A 12,447-nucleotide genomic window follows, 5' to 3' on the forward strand; every position below is an offset into this window, starting at 1 on the left:
AACACTTGCTTTTTCATGACACTGGAGCGGCTCTGTGCTGGGGCGGAGCGTTTCATCGGCCCTATGGCCCTGACCCCATTGAATTCAGGGGTGCACGATCAAGTCCTAGCACAGCAGAACCCAGGGGCTTTAGCTCCTTCTGCAAAGCTTAGCAAGCAGAGGGGGGTGGTTTGAGGCAACACCTGAGGACCAAATCTGAGGAATGCTAAGCAGCTGGGGGAGGGAGCATGACTTAGTGGACAGGGCATTGGGCCGTGCCTGAGGAGACCCGGGCTCAGCTCCCAGCTCTGCTGCAGGCTCCCTGTGTGACCTTGGGCAAGTCACGTAGGTCAGTTTCTCCCTCATGTGCCTAAGTGAATTAGGTGCTTCCAATCCATTGACTTTCCATAGGATTCAGGCTTCTATGAGACTTAAGGGGTTTTGAAACTCTTACCTTAGGGTACCCTGTGCCTCAGTTTCCCAATCTGTAAAACAGGAATATTATTATTTATATGTATGGCAATAGTGCCTATGAGCCCCAGCCACGGACCAGGACCCTGTTATGCTAGGTGCTGTGTATTACTAGGTGTATTACGGTAGCACCTAGGAGCTCCTGTTACAATCTGGGACCTCAGTGTGCTAGGTGCTGTACATTATTTATTAGGTGTATTACGGTAATGCCTAGGAGTCCCAGTCATGGACCAGGAGCCCATTGTGCCAGGCACAGAAAGAAAGCATAGTCCTTGCAACAAATAGCTTATGATCTACCCTTCCCTACCTCCCAGTGGTGTGTGTGTTTGAGAGCCTGGGAGTTGCTCAGCCGTTGGGGTAAGGCCAGGGCACACAAATAGCAGTCCAGGGGTTAAATGACACAAGAGCTATTAGGGCCAAATCTCTAACCCACCACTTAGGTACAACCTAGTGGCCAGAGCAGAGAGCGCCCCACAGGAGTAGGTCCTTTTGGAGGAGAGGGGATGTGGGGCTGGGGCTCTGTCTTTCCCATTCATTCCTGCCGTGGGCACTTTGCAGTCCTCCCATGTCGCCTCCCCCGCCCGCTCTTGCTATGTTAAACACTTCCCCCCCCCACCACCCCCCACTCCCACACACACGATCTGCATTGATCAGAAAGAGCAGGGAGGAAATGAAGCAGGTAACTGAGCCATGGAGAATTGACTTGTTTTTTATAGCTGCCCTCTTCTTTGAGACGATCAAACTGACTCCCCACCGCCCTGCATCCACTCCTAGCTCCTCCTCCCCGCCATCCGGTCCAGCAGGAGCTCTGACCCTTAACTGCCCATGGTGCTAGCTGCAGAGGGGCGATGCTCTGCTCCCAGGGGACTTACCTGAACTCTCTGTGCAGTCAGAAGTGGCTCTGGAAACCCAGCTGCCCGCTTTGGTGCCAAGCCCTGCCCTGCAAAAGGGGGAGTGGGCAACACTCCCGTGATATCAGCCTTTCCCAGCCTCACCTTGGCCCAGCTGGAAAAGGGGACAGATGCTCATCTGGCAATGCTTAAAATGTGTGTGTGCGCACACACGCAAAGTGTGTACTTCAAGCGCTGTCTAGTCACACTGCTGCTCCCAGATTATGACAGACTTTTTGCAAACCGCTGTAAACCCAGCCAGTCAGTTCAACCTCTGGACTGGCTAGGCCGGTATATGCAGCTCAGGGTCTGGCTGCTGCCCCATATGCATCATGACGTATTCGGCTGAGATCCCATCCCAGGGATTTTGGGAGAGCTGAAAGAGACAGACAACTCCCAAGCAACTCCGGCGTCACACCACATCCCCAGTTTGCCTCAATCCCATGTCATACCCAGATGGGGAGGGCGCCTGCCACAAAGCTGATCCGGGGTTATGAGGGCAGAGTGCTGGGTGAATTGCGGTCACCGAGCAATCTGGGATACAGAATCTGAGCCGAATTCTCTGTCCCCTTGCATCATCTGCAGGCATTGACACCGGTGCAAAGCGCTACCCAATTCCCATCTGCTGACGTGACCTCCTGTGGAAATGAAGTGAAGAGGACAGAGGAATGGAGAATCAAGCGGCATGAGTGTGTGTGTGTGGGGGAATAAATGCACCACTGCTTCCCAGAGCTGAGCCCGGCTGAGGATCCCACCCCTATCCCCCAGCCGGGGACTGAACCTGTTGTTTTCCTCCCTTTCTTTCAGGCTGGGAGCTCTCCTTTCCAACCAGCCTGAGGCTAAAGAGCCAGCACAGAGGGGGGAAAAGCTAATGCTCACATGACACTTATTTTAAAAAGTGACCCCTGGCTGCCCCCGTGTTTGGGTGCTCAGCTTCAAACACCTTAAAGGGGCTGATTTCCAGTGGGCAGGGGCCTGGCTCTGTCTGAAAATCAGCCCCCTTAACTAATAATCCCTAGTTTTTATGATCAATAGATCTCAATGCACATTACGAAGGAGCTCAGTGTCATTACCCCCAATTTGCAGATGGAGAAACTGAGGCAAAGAAAGAGGCCGTGATTCACCCACCGGCGCCCAGTGACAGAGAAAGGAAAAGAACCCAGGCATCTTGCAACTCGGGCCAGGGCCCTGCCCGTGAGACCCCACACTGGGTGAGTGAGGTATATGCTACTGTACTAAATTCATGGTTGTTTAGGATTTCCTGGCCTGGCTGTGCCGTTTGTGGTCAAAGCTCCCCCAACCTGAGGCAGATTCATAACTAACAGTACACCAGGGAGCAATCCAACTGCCTCTGACTACCCTGACCCAATGGATCAGGTACCCGTTTTTTAAGAAGAAGGGGCCTTTGAGTAGGAGACAAAGCAAGGTTTGAACCCATGAGTTTCAAGCACATAGCCCATCACCATAGGCACTCAGCCACCACATGCAATTGGCCAAGAAGGGATTCAAACCGTCAGTTGTCTGACCCAGAGTCAGCTGATTTGACTCCAGCAACCAGGACAGAATTCAGCTCTTCCTTCACCCTAAATCGCTGGCTCCTCCTATCTGGGCTAAAGTAGTCTTACTGCTATCAGAACTGGCCCTAGGACACAAGGAAGCCTTTCTGATTCCATCCGGCAGAGGGCGATGGTGCACAGAAGTTAAGGGTATTTTGTCTCCTGGTTTCCATGCTGCTTAGGTTAGATCACATAGTTCTTCCAAGGTTCTGGAGGTGAAAGTACACAGGCTTAACTCTGCCCTAGAGGGAAGACTTTCTGCTAATTAGTGCTGAAAGTTGCTGGGGATGCTCGTCACACGTGGGGATGGAATCAATCAGCCAGAAGCATCAGTTCTCTCGCAGCCCATGGCTCTTTTCTTTGTTCTTTAAGAGCAGAATGAGGGAGGCGTGGGACGCATCACAGCTTGCGGTGACCCTGGTGTGCTACTGGAAAAATAGTCCCTCCTTTCCCAGGCGGGCAGTGCCTCTAAGGAGCCAAGAGATTTCCCAGAGGGCTTTGGGATCTGGTATCTGGCCAGGCCCACAGAGGGGTTTACAGAAGCTGCAGTGCAAAGCCATGCCCTGGTGTGGGAAGTCCACTGGGCAGAGAGCTCCAAGCTCAGGACAGGTGGGAAGCACCTGCAGGCAGCGGCTTTGGGGACACCTGCTCTGCCAGCCCTGGGTCTCAAAGGGGCTGGATGTGAGTTTCCCTCTCTGACGCCACACCTGGCCTTGTAATGCAGAGACCCCCCCCCACTAGGGGGCAAAGGGGAGCTGACTCTCCAGTGGCCTATTCTGATCAGCTCTGGTGGGGCAGGTTTGGCAGGGACTTTCTGGGCCCCCTTCCCTTTTTTTCATCCCTCCCTGATTCCCTCCACCTCCCTTTCCATCCATAGCTCTGTCCTTCCCCTTGTTCTCGCTCAGTCTCTGGCCACTCACCCTCCCTTTTTGCCCTGGAAAATGCCAGGCCCAATATGGGATTGGCGTCCCCCGGCGGGGGAGGGGCTGCGCAGTGCGAACAATGGGGCCCCTCGGGGAGGATGCTGCCTCCCACCCCCCTGCTTTGTCCTCTGAATCACACAATCATCTGGCTCCTAAATCTACAGGCAGTGCCCGGCACAGCCTGAGCTCAATCTCTGAAGCCTGCTGGGGAGGAAATGAGGCCCACACCCAGTGCCCCTGCCCTGGCAAGAGCTTCTGGAAACGCTCCCCCGACTGCCCTCACCTCCCAGGGAAAGGAGCCGTCTGTCCGGCCACCCACCGATCAGATGGGGGGGTCTCTAGGTAGCAGGCTTCCTGGTCCAGTCAAGTCCTTGGCCTCCGTGCGACTGCAGTGGGTGGGTTCCGAGCTGTGGCCTTGCCTCCCCCCTACTAATGGGGTCGAGTGGCTCAGACCCAGGTTAGGAATCAAGAGACCTCAGGTCTAGTCCCAGCTTTGCCACTCCCCTTAGAGAAGTCCTTGTGCCTCAGTTTCCCCTCGAGACAGACTGTGAGCTGTTCCGAGCAGAAAGCACTGTGGGGCCCTGATAATAATAATGCACTAAAGCTGCTGAACAGACAATGAGGGAGGTTGCCTGGCTTCCCAGACCAGCTCGCACAGGGGTCGAGCGAGTTATGGGCCCCATGGGTCGATGAGAGGAGTGGCTGGGTGGGGCTCAGGGATGGGCAGCAGCCTGCTCTAAATGCTGGGCCCACTGATAGGTCTTGGGTTGCTGGCAACTCAGACCCACTGCCAAGCATTTTTCCGCCTCAGGCCTGGGCTGATGCCTGGCCTGTCTCCCCCCAGCCGTGCCCCCAAACATTAAGTGTTGCCACCGGTGCCGGTTTGTCCAGGATCGTCCCTGTTTCGAGGGAGCTGTTCCAGGAGATCGGCTCTGGGGGCTCTGTACATGCTGCCAGCTGGCTTGTTTTAAGGGCTCAGGATCACCCCCATTTCTTGTCTTTTGAGGTGGCAGCCCCCCCAGCCCTCCCAGCTGCTCTGGCCCTGAAACTGTGGTGATGGGCACCAAGAGACAGACAGACTGAGGGTCCATCGAGGTCCCTCATTCTCAGTGCCAAGTCAAAGGGGATGGAGGAGGCCCAGAGCCTGCCTCTCAGAATGTCTTCCCCCTCAGTCCACCACCGGGGGCGCTGTAGAGCGAAACATCCCCCCAGCTCAGGCCTATGGGGGACCCCTTGTGGTGAGCTGGAGGTGGCGGAGGCCGGAGGAAGCCAGAGGGAACCCCAGGGTCTGCCTGTGACTGTCCTCCATAGTGATGCCCCCCCCCCTTTTCTGTTCATCACAGCCCTGGGCTATCTCTTCTCCACCACAAGGGGTGCTAGAGGGCCTGGGGCTGCACCACCTCCCCTCAGGGGTTCTGGGGCGGAGCCTACTGTAAGCAATAGCAGGGGAGGAGCCGGGTGCACCTGTCGCTGAGCCCTTGGCAAACCAGAGACCACGCTGCCCCCTGCTGGAGCCATGTAGCCTCTGCAGGAGGCCCAGAAATCCCCAAACTACTGTAATTCCTGCAGGAGGCCCAGCAATCCTCAGGCTACTACCGTAATTCCTGCAGGGGGCCCTGCTGTCCCTGCTCTACCGTAATTGCTCGCTGCCTCCAGCTGGCTGTAATTCATTGTTCAAGTGAAGGCCCTTGGTTGGCTGCGCCATGTGTGAGCGCCTGCCAATTCCACAGGCGACATCATCAAAGGCAGCGCGGGAGGGGGCCGGAGTTAATTTTTTGTCTATTTACGACAGGCTTAATTCAGTGTGTTTTCCTGGAGCACTTCATCACCGGGAGCCGCAGTGACACGTACAGCGCTGGGGACAGGGAAATGAGGCTGCCCGGCTGGGAGCTGAGGGCAGGAGCAGCATCGTTTTCAATGAACATCTGGCCTGATGTGCTGTAAGAGCCCCGAGCTCCCCCCCAGCTCTGCCGGTGCCCCTTAATCCTGACCCACAGCCCCCTGCTACCCCAGCCCTGGGCTCCCCCCGCCAGCTGTGCCGGTGCCCCTCAATTCTGACCCGCAGCCTCCTGCTATCCCCACCGTGGGCTCCCCCCGATCCCCAGTTCTGCTGATGCCCCTCAATCCTAGAACATAAGAGTGGACATACTGGGTCGCACCAATGGCCCAAGTAGCCGAGTATCTGTCTCTGGCAGTGACCAGTGCCAGATGCTTCAGAGGGAATGAACAGAACAGGGCAATTTTGAGCGATTCTGATCTGCAGCCTCCTGCTGTCTCAGCCCTGGGCTCCCCACCGTGCCCCAGCTCTATTGGCCCCCCCTTAATCCTAATCTGCAGCCCCGCCCCCCCCCCCGCTCCAACTGTCCAGTCCCAGGTGGCTGGGCCTCCCGTGGGGAGAATGGCTAAATCTTACCTCCCCACCCACTTCAGGTTTAAAGAGAGAAGCTTCCTGAGCAGCGAGGCCACCTGTCCTATTTCTGAATGTGATGATGCCAGGTTGTGCGGGTGGGAGATGAGAGGGGGGACCAGGGAGTGAACAAGCATCGCAGCCTAGTGCAGGGGGGAGGAGGCAGAGCTGGATGTTCCTAGGACCGTGGGGAGACCCCAGCTGTCACTGACCCTCCCTGCTGCAGGGTCCCAGCCTGTGGCTCCCCCTCCCCAAAGACCCTTTCCAAGGGGAGGGCCAGGGGCCAGGATGCCAGAGCCACTGTGGCTGTCACCCCTATGTCTCAAGTGTTAGAGGCTGATGCTGTTGGGGCCAGGTTCTCTACCTATGGCTGTATGCATGAGGCCAAGCCCTGGGGATGGAGAGCTGGGGGTGACGGAGACCTTCTCTCTCCTTATCTGTAGGGAGTGCAGTTCAGAGTGTGCTGATAGGATGCCTCCAGCTGGCTCACCTTGGAACTGCAGCCTTAAGTGGGACCACCAGCTCAGGAGAACTGAGCAGAGGGGTCAGTGTAGCTATGTCCAAGCCTTTAGCCCGCTCACAGCAAAAATCCGCCTTTCGCCTTTCTCTGTCCCGTACCAGCTGAGGATCTCCAAGCACTGGAAATGGTTTCAGCCCTGATAGCTGGGGCTGCACAAACATATGGCAAGAGATAGGCCCAGCTGAGAAGAGCTGATGTTACATGGGGGAAACTGAGGCACAGAGACGGGCCGGGACTTTATTCGTGTGACAGTTACACCTGGCCCACCTGGACCCTGGAGCAGCAGGGGCAGTAAATGGACAGAGGAAGGGACAGTACCTGCCCTGCAGAACGTATAGGAATAATAGACAGAGGGAGGGAGGGGAAACTGAGGCACAAAGAGGGGCAGTGACTTGCCCAAGGTCAGCCAGCTGGTGGGTGGCAGAGCCAAGAATAGAGCCCAACTTTCCACCATCCCAGACTTGTGCATTCATCACAAGAGCATTATTGGCCTTGTTCTGCAGAGAGACGCTTGGGACGTTTCTTGCTCAGGGGCACGCAGTGAAAACGCTTGTGTCCCGATGCCCAGTCCCTTGCTGTCAGCAGTGGCTCATGCTCCTTCCCCTCCACTCAAGCCATGCCGCCTTCCCCGTCTCCAGGGCCTGCCATCCCGCGGTGCCCTTTACACCGTCAGGCCTGATCTTCGCCCAGGGGGGATTTTTCCTGAGCCGTTCAATTTGTCTTGCTCGTTATTCTGGGGTTTAGTTTGGTTTCGTGTTGTGGTTCTCGGGGAAGACTCCTCGTCCTCTTTCAGCTCCTGCCCTGTGCTCCTCTTCCCCTTGTGTTCATGACTCGGGCAACGTGGTTTCTGCCATTCCCACCCCCCTCCCCTGCCCTGGGGCGTGGGGCTCGGTTTCACCGCCCAATAGCTCTCTTCTGAGATTCAGCCTTGCTCAATTTCACCTCATCGCTCCTAGACGTCCCAGCAGGTGAAGGACGGGGAGGGGGCGAACGAGCTAATCGAGTACAAAGGAAGGAGTCTCTCTCACCGCTCCCTGCAAGGCAGAAAAGCCAGGGGCACCTCCAGAGCTGGCGTGTTGTTTGGCTCTGTGAGTGCATGTCGAGGCCCATGCATGTGTGGGTCAGCCTGGGTGTGGGCATGTCTGAGGTCGGGGTGAATGTGTCTGGGTGTGGCACTGGGTGCGTGTTGGGCATGGAGCTGCCTGTGGGCTGGAGGGGTGTGCGTGTCTGAGCACACGTGTGTGCTTGCATGTTCTTTCATGCCGGGGTGTGTATGTGTTTGTGGGCCTGCGTATTTACACGGGTGCAGGGGCACGGCTAGGTTGAGTCATGCACGGCCTGCTGGCGTGGGCATGTGTGCCAGTGTGTGCACCCGCTTGGGGGCCTGCACATGTACACTTGTGTCCTTGCATGACTGTGCAGTGGGCTAACATATCCTGCTGGGTTTGAACCGCCGTGTGTGTAACGTGTGTGCGTGTGTCTGTAAGGTGGTGTACATTGCATGCCGGCATGCGTGTCCTCATGTGACGAGGATACCGCGGCTGCCTGTGTGGCATTAACGGGGGCCGACGGTGCCCCCTGACACTACTGCTTGTATGGGCCCACGCAGCGCTGTATGTAGAATGCATGTGGTGCGTGTGCATAGTCAAATGCACATGGCAAGGTGTGCGGTGGGGATTGCCTCTGTTGCTGTGGGACAGCCTGGGCCTGCTGTCTCCTCTTATCCGTTTACTGGAAAGCCCTTTCCCTGCAGCATCTCCTGCCCTTTCCGAGGGACTCAGACACCTCCCAGGCTGTTCCCACCTCTAGCTGCTGGGGAGCTTTTGATCCAGTTTCAGGATGGGGGGGGGGAGGCCCACTGGCATAGGGTGACCAGACAGCAAGTTTCAGAGTTTCAGAGTAGCAGCTGTGTTAGTCTGTGTCTGCAAAAAGAACAGGAGTACTTGTGGCACCAATGTGCTAGTCTCTAAGGTGCCTAAATGTTAGTCTCTAAGGTGCCACAAGTACTCCTGTTCTTTTTGCAGACAGCAAGTGTGAAACATCAGGACGGGGGCGGGGGCGGGGGCGGGGGCGGGTAATAGGTGCCTATATAAGACAAAGCCCCAAATATAGGGACTGTCCCTATAAAGTCAGGACATCTGGTCACCCTATACTGGGATCTCTTCTTGAGATGGGGAAGGGCTCTGAAATGTCTAGAACCTGGGTTGTTTTAGCAACCCCTCCCCCCCTTTTGGGGGTTAAACTCTCCTTTTTCAAAGGAAATGCAACAAACAAGGGTTAATTGCTATTATTCTTCTACATCTGACAGCAACAGTTAAAGGCCCTGCGGGAGATCAGGGCCCCATTGGGCTGGGCACTGCACAGACAGAGGTGAGGGACAGGGTATATTCTGGCCCCAGAGTGCCCACTACATCCTGGCATCAGAACCAGGGAAAACCAGGGAGGGAGCGGGTGGAATCAGTTGAGGGGAAGGGTCTGAACTTGGTTCTTTGCCTCTGGTGCCAGGGAAGCTGCTTCCAGGTGGCCAGAGGCCGCAGGTGAGCAATCGCGCAGCAGCTGTGGTCTTGTGGGTGCCCAGGACAAGTGCCACAAAGGTTCAGAGCTGAGCAGAACCGATCCCCTGCAGCAAGCGCTTCCAGGATTAATGGCTCCGTGGTCCCGGCTCACGAGCTGCCTTTGACTCCAAATGTCTCCAGGTTGCCGACACACCAGGTTTTTGGTGCTTTTCTGGGTTGTGGTTCGAATGGCAGCTCTTGTTTAAACAAAAGAAGGACCCGTCCAGCCCTCGGAGGGATGAGAAAAAGTGGGAAAACCTGACCCCCCGAAGGCTCAAAACCCCAGAAGGTGAATAAAGAGAACCACACATTGATTGCTGTAAAAAAACTCGCAAGTTTTTAAACCAGCCGTGTGATTTTAAAGACCATCCCATGGTTTTTAGGCCAGTCTCCTGATTTTTTAAACCAATCTTATGATTTTAAAGACTATCTTGTGTGATTTCCGGGGGCCTGTCTTGGGAGTTTTGAACATTTGGGGCTGGCCATACTGTTCACTCTTCGTCCATTGGTCGCATAGTTTGTTGAATTTTTTTTTATTGCCATAGGCCAATCACAAATATAACCTCACCTGTATCACTAGGCTGTTGTCATGGAGATAAGCCTCACGGTGTTGCCTCTGTGCCCTGATTGGTTGAGTTCGTACATGTAATTTGCCTTCCTGCAGATTCATGCCAATTAAACTCCAAGCGCATGTGCTTAAAAATTTGAGCCGATATTTGCCCAGCTTTGGTGTCAAGGTCTCTTCCCAAGGGTGGGGGCGGGGGTGGGCTCTGACGTGTACTTCCTACTCAAACCCAGTGCGTGTTGGTGTTTGTGGGTCCATGTTTGTGCTTGCAGCTGTGACAGAGCGGTGAGCGTGCCCAGGAGCATGTGAGACACTCACGCGATCACAAAGCATCAAAATGGTGGGAGGTGTTTTCTCTGCAGATTGCCAATGAGTGGGTCCCCTAAATCCCACGGCCTGATGGTGAGCATTTGTGTGTGTGTGTGTGTGTGTGTGTTCGCATGTTTGTATGTGTGTATCTGTGCATGCATACGTGCATACCTGTGAGCGTGAGTCAGGGGGCGTAGATGGTGTCAGCCACTTTTCAGCTCCTTCCAGGTTTATTGGCAATCGGAACTGAACAATAAGCAACCCCCGTGACAGGGCATTAGCTCCGAGGGCCCCGTGTGGCATGACAGAGTTACGCTACTGACTCACCCTGCTGACCAGAGCAGGTGGGGCGCATCAGCTGCAGCGTAATAAAAGCCTGAAAGTCTCTCTAAGGCAAAGGAGAGCTAGTGCGAGGGACAGGAGGTCCTGCAGGGAGAAGTCAAGCATTTATGCTTGTTCTTACTTCAGGAAACCCTTGGACAGGTGTGTGGCAAAGGAAGTTTGGAACAATAACCTGTTGTATCAGGAGCAGGGAGAGATCCATCAGGATCTTCCTTTTGGAACTGGCTATGTCTTTGTGGTTGTGTCTCCCCCTCCTGGCCAAATTTAGTGACTGCAACAGCCTACTCCCTCATCTAAGGGAGCAGCTCCTTCAGCTCACATACCGAGGACTTGTAATGCTGAAGGTCCACGGGTCTTTTCTCTCCAGTGCTTCAGTCAGGGGAGGGAGAACCTGACCTCATTCAGACACCAATGCTTGAGGCAGAGCAGAATTACCCAGCACTGAATGGGGCATTCCCTGAATAGGAGTGTGTGTGTCACGTTGCGGCCCTAAGTGGGAAGTCAACAGAGGGAATCAAACCTATGCCTCTGAGATCTCAGAGCATGAGCTGCGACGGCCTGAGCTGAAAGACCCCTCACCCTGTAGCTGCCTCGACAACCTCTGCTTGGGTCCAGCCACTATTAGCAGGAGCCAGAACACAGCACTGAGTGAACTCAACAGGGGAAGGTGGCCACCATCTTGGCTGATGGCAGCCATCTTGGCTGATGCTGGGATTGAACCAGAGCTAACAGCTGAGTCTCCCTGGCTTGGGCTAAAGAGCCAGCGGTTGCTGCTGTAACAGACTTGCCCCTCTGTGGATCGGCCATGGGGACGGGGTGCCCAATACATGCTGTCCTGGGGGTGGGTATGAGCCAGCTCCTTACAATGCCTTCCCACCCAGCCAGGAGAGACCTAAGCAGCCATGTCCAGCCTCTGTCCCCTGGAGGGGTTCTCCCTGACCCAGGCAGGACCAACCAGTGCTGCCAACCGCACCTTAGCACAGCCAGAGGCTCTGGCCTCAGGCCCTGCTGTTGCTGGCCACTGGCTTCCACCTTGTGTCTCCCCCTGCCCCGTCAGAGGCAGTTGGGAGGGTTGGTGAGAAGTTTTGCCAAGGGGAGCGGGGTGGGGTCTAACGGCTAAGTCACTGGCCTGGGGCTCAGGACCGCTCGGTTCATGTCCTGGCTCTGACCCACTGGGTCAGTGACTCCCTTTCTTTGTGCCTGTGCCCTCAGGCTTTGGGGCAGGCACTGTCTCTCGCTCCGTGTCTGTGCAGCGCCCGGCGCAAGGGGCTCAGGATCTCGAGGGGGTGCCGTCATGCTGAGGACACCCGGCTTTCCGCCTCCTCGTTCTCCTGCCATCACAGCACTATCCAAACCTGTAAGTGTGTGAGCCTGGGGCTACGGATAACCGTGCAGTGAGGCTGGGAGGTTGCATGGGCGGGGAAGAGGTACCAGCAAGATACCTGCCTTTTGACTGGAGAGGTGCACGTGCCATTTGCCCCCTGCACAAGGCTGGCACTGGCCCAGTGGTTAGGGCACTTGCCCAGGACTTTGGAGATCCGTTTTCAATCCCCTGCTCTGTGACCGTCTTCCTGGGTGACCCTGGGTAAATTGCTCTGGGTCTCAATGCCCCATCAGTGCGAGCACTGCCTGACCTCCCGGCGTAGAGTGAGGATAAATACACTAAAGATTGTGGGGTGGCCTGATACTATGATGATGGGGGCCAGCTGCAGTGACATCACCGAGTTCTTTTTATCAGTCGACCTCAAAGCAGGTCGGTATCCTTAACCCCAGGGGAAACTGAGGCACAGAGCGGGGACGCAATTTGGCCACGCTCACCCAGCTGCCCCGCAGCAGAACCAGGACTGGAGCCCAGGGCTCCTAAGTCCCACAGTGGCAGCAACCGGGCTGGGGTTTGCAGCCCTTCCTTTTGGGCATGGGGACTCCTGCT

General features: G+C 55.9%; 1 long non-coding RNA gene across 1 annotated transcript in view; it reads left to right on the top strand.

The window, feature by feature from the left end:
* The first annotated feature begins 10,153 nt into the window (after window positions 1-10,153).
* LOC125627668 (uncharacterized) overlaps window positions 10,154-12,447 on the top strand; it is a 293,710-nt gene continuing 291,416 nt past the window's right edge. The window contains exons 1-2 of the long non-coding RNA XR_007354070.2: window positions 10,154-10,268; window positions 11,730-11,874. This is a non-coding gene — a long non-coding RNA (uncharacterized LOC125627668). The remainder of the gene's footprint in view (window positions 10,269-11,729; window positions 11,875-12,447) is intronic.

This window comes from Caretta caretta, chromosome 20 (genome assembly GCF_965140235.1).
Source record: "Caretta caretta isolate rCarCar2 chromosome 20, rCarCar1.hap1, whole genome shotgun sequence".
NCBI lineage: Eukaryota > Metazoa > Chordata > Testudines > Cheloniidae > Caretta > Caretta caretta.